The sequence below is a fragment of the Elephantulus edwardii genome, unplaced genomic scaffold (assembly GCF_000299155.1).
Source record: "Elephantulus edwardii isolate Elephantulus edwardi_28Jun2011 unplaced genomic scaffold, EleEdw1.0 scaffold00065, whole genome shotgun sequence".
Taxonomy (NCBI): domain Eukaryota; kingdom Metazoa; phylum Chordata; class Mammalia; order Macroscelidea; family Macroscelididae; genus Elephantulus; species Elephantulus edwardii.
The window spans coordinates 8387043-8395662 of record NW_006399815.1 but is presented as its reverse complement, the minus strand read 5'-3'; the positions used below and the strand labels follow the sequence as shown (position 1 = coordinate 8395662).

General features: G+C 38.8%; 1 pseudogene; it reads left to right on the top strand.

Annotated features, from left to right (window-relative positions):
* Positions 1-6809: 6809 nt before the first annotated feature.
* On the top strand, positions 6810-7587 carry LOC102860377 (annotated as a pseudogene).
* The last annotated feature ends 1033 nt before the right edge of the window (positions 7588-8620 follow it).

Here is an 8620-nt window from a genome sequence, read left to right as displayed (position 1 = left end):
TCTGACATACTTTGGTCATGTTGTAAGGAGAGACTGGTCCTTGGAGAAGGACATCGTTCTTAGGAGGGTGGAGGGCAGGCACAGGAGGGGAAGGCCTTCTAGGATGGATTGATTCAGCGACTGGGGTAATCGGGATGGATGTGTCAGAGACAGTAAGACTGGCACAGGACAGAGCAGAGTTTAGGGCTGTTATACATAGGGTCGCTGTGAGTCGCAAGTGACTCAACGGCACATAACAGCAACAACAATAACAACAGCAACAACAACATTATGATTCTGCCACTCGGCCTACCGGTGAGAATTTTTGTTTTCTTAATGTTGAGTGTCAATCCATATTGAAGGCTGAAGTACATGTATATAATGAAAATGTACATAATATATAATATTATATAATAAACTATGCATTGAAGAGCTCTGGTGGCTAAGTGGTAAGGAATTGTGCTACTAAGTTAAAGCACACAGTTCAAGTCTACCAGCTGATCCACGGGAGAAAGATGAGCAAATCCTACAATGCAATCTCCAGTCTGAGTATCTGTTGGAGGCTTAGCTATGAGTCGGTTCCAACTTGATGACACCTAACAGCAACATAGTATACATTATATGCAAAGTCAATATATATTATTATGCATAGTATATTGTGGGTAATGGAACGCATAAATATTGACATACTAGGTATTGTTAAAAAGATATGGACAGGCATGGGACATTTTGACTCAGAAGATTATATGATCTACTATATTTGAGAAACAAAAAGTTAAGAAAAAACAAGTTTGCTTTAATAGTTAAAAAAAGTCATTTCTAAATTTATCTTCAAATAAAATGCAGTGAGTGAAGGTATAATATCCATACACATACAAGGATGTCCAGCAAATACCATTATCATTCAAATATACGCACCAGCAATCAGAGCCAAAGAGGAGGAAATGAAAGATTTCTACCAACTTTTACAGTCAGAAGTCGATTGAACATGTAATTAAAATGCATTAATAATAATGGGTGACTAGAATGCAAAAGTTAGAAACAGAAGAAGGATCAGAAGTGGTAAAGCATGGACTTGGTGACAGAAATGAAGCTGGAGATGAAACGATAACATTTTCTAAAATTAATAATTTATTCATTGCAAACACTTTTTATAAGAAACATTAATGCAGGCTATAAACATGGATTTCACCTGATGGTATACATAGGAATCAGATTGATTACATCTGTGGAAAACATCACTGGAGAAGCTCAATATCATCTGTGAAAATTAGGCCGGGTGCTTATTGTGGAAAAGACTACCAATTACTCATATGCCAGTTCAAGCTGAAACAAAGGAAAATTACATCAAATCCATGAGAACCAAATTATGACCTTGAGTCTATCCCACCTGAACTTCAAAACCATTTCAGGGACAGGTTTGAGACCTTGAACACTAATGAGTGAAGACCAGATGAGCTGTGGGAGGATATCAAGAAAATTGTCCAGGAATAATGCAAAATGTCATTACAAAGACAGAGGAGGAAGGAAAGAACAAAATCGATGTCAGAGGAGACTTAGTTTTGCACTAAAGCTCCAAGAAGCCAAAGCAAAATCAAGAAATAGAGCTGACCAGAAGATTTCAAAGGCTAGCATGGGAATATTTAGTATTATAATGAAATGTGCAGAGATGGAGTAAAAAAAAAATTAAGGGGGCTGACTTTGTCCAGCATGTCTTAAGCTGAAGGAACTGAAGAACAAATCAAAGCCTCGAGTTACAGTATTTAAGGATGTTTTCGACAGAATATGAAATGATCCAGAAAGTATTAAAAGAAGATGGAAAGAGTATATAGAGTACTTGACTGATACAGAAGAATTTCATGGACCAACATATGAGCAAGAGCCTATGGTGATGAAGGAAGAAGTTCAGCTGCTCTGAAAGAATTGGGGGGAAAGCGCAAGGAATTGAAGGTATACCAATTGATATATTTCAACAAACAGATACTGCCTTAGATGTAGTCACCAAGTTGTGCCAAGAAATCTGGAGGACAACCACCTGGCCAACTGACTGGGAAAGATTTATATTTGTTCTCATTCAGAAGAAAAATGATCCAACAGTGTGGAAATTATTGAACAATATTATTAATATCACATGTGAGCAAGCTTCTGCTGAAGATTATCCAAAAATGACTAGAATCAATTGAAGCAGATCCAATTTGACAGTACACAAGAAAACAAACAACTGTTGTTACATAATCAAATACCTTTTCATAGTAAATAAACACAGACATTCTTCTGGTACTCCCTGCTTCCAGCAAATATCCATCTAACATTAGCTACAATAGTCTTTGTACCATGGCCTCTTCTAAATCCACTTCGAACTTTTGGCAGTTCTCTATTCTTCCATTTTTTTATGATCTTCAGTGATATTTTTCTTGTATGTGATATTAATTATGTTGTTTTATAAATTCTACCTTCTGTTGGATCACCTTTCCACTGGGGACAGATATGGATCTCTTCCAGTCAGTTGGCCAGGTTGCTGTGTTCCCAATATTCTAACATAGACTGGTGAGCACATTAAATCTGTTTCTCTCTTTTGAAACATATCAATTGGTATTCCATTGATACCTTAAGCCTCATTTTTTACCAATGCCTTCAGTTCAGCTTCAGCTTCATTTTTCATCACTATGGGCTCTTGATAATATGTTACTTTCTGAATAATTTCCTCAGAATATAGATTAAACAGGTATGGAGAATGGATAAAATCCTGATGCACACCTTTCCTAATTTTAAACTACAGTGTTTCCTTGCTCTGTTCACACAAAAGCCTCTTGGCCTAGATGTAGGTTTTGCACAAGCACAATTGCTGTTGTTAGGTGCCATCATGCAGACTATGACTTCTAGTGAGCCTAGAACAAAAGATCTGAACCTTGCTCTACCCTATGACATCCTCATGATATCTGTCATACTTAAGCTCATTTAGTAGTCATTGTGTCAACTCATGTTGTTGAGTATCTTCCTGTGTTTACCTGACTCTCTTCATTTCCTGTCATGATGTCTCTTTCTGTTTCCTCCAGGAAATATTTCCCAAATAAATGAGAGGAAATTTCACCATCCTTGTCTCTAAGGAGGACTCTAGTTCTAACTCCTTCAAGACAGATTTGTTTATGCTTGGCCATCCATGAGTTATTCAATACTATTCAAAAACATTGATTCTTCTACCATCTTTATTCATTGTTCAATTACCAGATGCATGGGAAACAAAAGAAATTATCTTGCTTGGAATGAGCTCACCTTAGTCTTTAAACTGTCATTGTTGCTCTCCAGGAATTTGGAAAGGTCCTTGACAGCAGATTTCCCCAATGCAACACATATTTTTATTTCTTGACTGCCTCTATCAAAGGTGTTGATTGTGGGTCAAATAATGTGAAATTGTTGACAACTTCAGCCTTTTCTCCATTTTTTATAATTTTGTCTGTTGGTCTAGTGATTTTTGTTTTCTTGATGTTGATATGTAACTAATTTTGAAGGCTGTAGTCTTTGATGTTCCACTGCAAATGATTCAAGTTTTCTTCATTTTCTGCAAGCAAGGTTGTTTAATCTGCATGACTTTACAATGCTTAATATCCTCTGTTAATATGTTGTTGTTAGATGTCATCGGGCCCATGTGGATTGACACAGTAATTGCAGTCATAGGGGTAGGTGTGTGGAGGGTAGATGAACAGCAGTCTGTCAATCCATCTGGTTGATGATCTATTACTATTATTTTTTATGTGTGTACTGTCAAATCGGATATGACAGGAATAGGAGGCAGTTATTCCTCCTTCAGCAGAGCATCTGGTGGATTTGAACCACACACTTCTGGGATTGCGAGATCCATCCATAATTTATATACCAAATAAATTATTCAATTTCATTGCCGAAAAAGGATACAATTCAGGAATAGAAAATCATCTAGAAATAAGGTATATTTAAAATTCCAAAACCTGGCACTTACAACTCTACACAATTTAATCACCTACATGTTAATGATAGGGAAGGGGCTCAATAATTCCATTTCCTAACAGTGGCACGATAATTTATTTATTGATTTCTAGTAAAATGGCCCACAATATTTTCCTTTCCCTGTATTGGAAAGGTTTGTAATTACATGAAAATCTGTGATAATGTATTGAAATCTCATGTTGCCCCTCTGGAGAACACTTAGGATGGAGTAACGTTACTCCTACACAGCAATTAGAGTGCAACTAATTAGTGTCATTTCTTTGAGAAGCAACTGATTAATTATGTTTAGACATTGCTGCTGAGAGAAAACTCAAAGCCTCCAGTTTCAAAATTGTATGCTATGCCATTCAACTAATGGAACACCTCTTCCAGTTCCATAGTAACTCAGTATTTAATTCAGCCTCAGTCTCCAGTTAACACGAGCACCGCTGAAATACTGCATGAATGCTATGTTCACAAAACTACTGTACATCAAAATTACAGTGTACTTTCCCCTCTGTCACATTAGGGGAGTTATTTAGTGAAGCAGCTGTGTGGCTACAAACGTCATGGCTCAACCCAGTGGGCAGAAAGTAATGTGTCCTACCACCAAAGAAACAGCATCATTGTCCTCCCCACCCCAGCACTCCAGTAACATCCTTCGATTTTGAGAATGAGAAGTACTCAAAGAGTCAAAGCAAGCAATGTAAGTACTTGTGTCTGTCTCTGTGAAACATATCTATTAAAAAGGTAGTATTTCAAACTCAACTTTAATAAAAATTTTCACTTGTGCTTTTATAAGTTGAATCTGTTGATATCCCTTCCTCTATCATTTCTGTGCTCATGACACCCTAAGGGTGGGAATTAAGGACAAATAGTTATTTACAAGTGCCTCAGATTGTTTTGCAGCTCTGCTGAAATTTGTTCCTAAAGCTGTAGGATGTGAACCCAAATATAGCATCTGTTCAAGGCAGAGGCAGGAATAGAAATAAAATTGTGAGCCTTTGTTTTTGTTATTGTTAAGTGGTGTTAAGTTGATTACAGTTCATAATGACCTTCAGAAACATCTAGAACAGTACTTAGAGAAAGAATGGCCTGAAGTTCAAACTGGATTTAGAAGAGGCCTTGGCACCAGGGATATCATTGCAGATGTATCCTGGCTGAAAACTAAGAATACCAGAAAAATGTCTATTTGTGCTGTACTGACTATGCAAAGTCATTTGATTGTGTGGATCATAACAAATTATGGCTATTGAGAAGAATGGGAATTTCAGAGCAGCTAATTTTGTTCAGGAAAAACCTATACCTAGACCAAAAAGCTGTTGTGCTAACAGAGCAAGGGAATACTCCATGGTTTAAAAAGAGGAACGGTGTGCATCAGGGTTGTATTCTTTCTTCATACCTATTCAATCTGTATACTGAGCAAATCATTTAAGAAGATGGAGTCTATGAAAAATAATGTAGCACCAGTATAAGAGGAAGACTTATCAACAACCCACATTATGAAGATGACAGAATTTTGCTTGCTGAGAGAAGGACATGAAGATCTTGCTGCAGAAGATCAAACACTGTAGCCATCAATATAGATTGCATCTCAACACAAAGAAAACAAAAATTCTCACCACTGGACCTATAAACAACATCATTAAAGATGAAGAAAATATTGAAACTGTCAGCAACTTCATCTTACCAAGATCCATGACCAATACACTTGGTTCCAGCAGCCAGGAGATCAAGAGATGTATTACACTGGAAATTCTGAAGTCAGGGACCTTCCAAATTATTGAAAAGCCATGCATTTAGTTTGAGGTCAATGGTACACTTCATTTAGCTCATAGTCTTTTCAATTACTTGCTTGCTATATATCTGAGAGCTGTCTTTGAGTTGTGGTGTTAGAGTACTGAATATCCCATGGACCACCCCAAAGAACAAACAGATATGTCTTGGACAAGGTGCAGCTAAAACATTCTTTGGAGGCAAGAATGGAGAAGCTTCATCTTGTGCACTTGAACATGTTACTAGGACAAGTTATTCTTTGGTGGATATCATACATGGAAAGGTGGAGGGACAATCAAGGAGAGGAAGATCCTCCACCAGATGAATTAATAGAGTGACTGCAGCAATGGGCTTAAATATGCCAGAGATTGTGAGGATGGCACAGAATAGGATAGTTTCAAATCTGTTGTTCACTGGGTCACTAAGAGTCTTACTCAATGTCACCTAATAAGAACCAAAAGATAATTATTCTATGAACGATGGATCTGAACCCTGTCCTATCCTGTGTCATCCTCATCATCTCTGACACACTCAAATTCACTATTACAGACTGTAATTACTATGTTATTTCATCTCATTGAGAATCTTCCCTTGCTGACCCTCTACCTTTTCAGACGCAATGTCCCTTTTCAAGACTAGTCCCTCCTAATTGCATGGTCAAAGTGTGTGAGACAAAATTTTAATATCCTTGCCTTCAAAAATACACTGGCTATGATTTTCTAAGACATACTTGTTTGTTCTTTTGGCAGTCCATGGGATATTCAGCACTCTTCACTCATGCCACAACTCAAAAGCATTCTTCTGTGATTTCAAGTGTTTGAAAAGACAGTGGCTTGACTCAGGTGCATTTTAATCTTCAAACTGATATATTTGCACTTCAGCACTTTGGAAAGGTGTCTGATGGTAGACTATTTTTTTTTAAATTTCCTGGTTACTGATGGCAAGGGTGTTGAGAGTGGATTCAAGTAAGATGAAGCAATTGATAGTTTTTATCTCTTCTTGATCTACCATGATGTTGTCTATTGGTCCATTGGTGAAGATTTTGTTTTCTTGATGTTAAGATGTAACCCATATTGCCCCACCCGCCTAAGATGCCGAAGGGAAAGAAGGCCAAATGGAACAAGGTGGCCCCAGTGCTGGCCGTGGTCAAGAAGCAGGGGACCATGAAGGTGGTGAATCCCCAGTTCGAGAAAAGACCAAAAAACTTCGGCATCGGGCAGGACAAACCAACTCAAAAGGGGCCTTACCCGTTTCATCAAATGGCCCCGCTACATCCGGCTACGGGGGCAGGGGACAATACTCTACAAACAACTCAAGGTGCCACTCGCCTTTAACCAGTTCACCCAAGCCTTGGACTGCTCAGCTGCTGAAGCTGGCCCACAAGTACCGACCAAAGACCAAGAAGGAGAAGCAGCAGAGGCTGCTGGCCCGGGCTGAGAAGAAGGCTGCTGGCAAAGGAGACACCCCCACCAAGAGACCCCCGTCCTTCATGCAGAGGTGAATACAGTCACCACCCTGGTGGAGAACAAGAAGGCCTAACTAGTGGTGATCACACACGACGTGGACCCCATAGAGTTGCTGGCTTTGTGTCGGAAGATGGGCGTCACCTACTGTATCATCAAGGGCAAGGCCAGGCTGGGCCGTCTCATCCATCAGAAGACCTGCACCACTGTTGCCTTCACGCAGGTGAACCTGGGAGATAAAGGCACTCTGGTGAAGCTGGTAGAAGCCATCAGGACCAATTACATTGACAGATATAATGAGATCCACTGCCACAGGGGAGGCAACGTCCTGGGGCCCAAGTCAGTGGCCCACATCACCAAGCTGGAGGTGGCCAAGGCCAAAGAACTCACCACCAAACTGGGCTGATGTACACGCCGACTCTTCTGTACATAAGAATAAACTTATTCCACCGTCTGTCACTTGGCCTGCAGGTTGAAAAAGAAAAAAAACAAACACCCCAAAAAAACCAAAAAACAAAGATGTAACCCATATTGTGACTTTATCTTAGATCCACTGAAGCAAACTTTTCAAGTCCTACTCAATTTCAACAAGCAATGTTGTGCTATCTGCATAACACAGGTTGTTGATGAGTCACCGGCCCTAACACCACATTCTTATTCATATAGTCCAGCTTCTTGAATGATTTGTTCTGCAAACAGATTGAATAGGTATGGAGAAAAGATATAGCCCTGACTCACGCTTTCCTGATTTTAAACCATGCATTGTATTCCCTCGCTGTTTTCATACCACAGCTTCCTAACAATGGGCTCAAACATGTTGGTAATTTTGACGATAGCACAGGGTAAGACAAGGTTCAGATCAGTTGTTCACTGAGCTTTTGAGTCATGGTCTTCTTGATGGCCTATGACAAGAAGAATATTCTTTCTCACTTGGAAGTTGGACAATGAGAAAGGGAAGACAGAAGGTCAACATATTTAAATTGAACTGTCAAAAAAATGGGGGTGGGGGTGGGGAATCAATGTTTGAAGAACAACAACCAGAAAGTTCAAGTAATAGGATGATGAGACTTAACTTTTTTACTTTGTATATATCATTAGAAAAGACTAGTTACTAGAAAAAAGCATGTTTAGTCAAATAGTTGAGTGAAAATGAGCTAAAACTCAGTGATATGAATTGACACTGTAGAGACAACAGTGAACTCAAACATACCAAAGATGATGAAGATGAGGCAGTACTAGACAATGTTTAATTTCACTGTGCTGCACATAAGGTCTTCATGGATCAGAACTGACATCATGACAACTAGTAACATTCTTCCTTTCTTCTCCTTTGCTTTATTTCTATCTTTTACCAATTCATACCTCCACTATGATGAGCATTTTTAGTCAATTATTTGCTAATTTATCTAGAAATCCACTTTACATGTTAAAATATCATT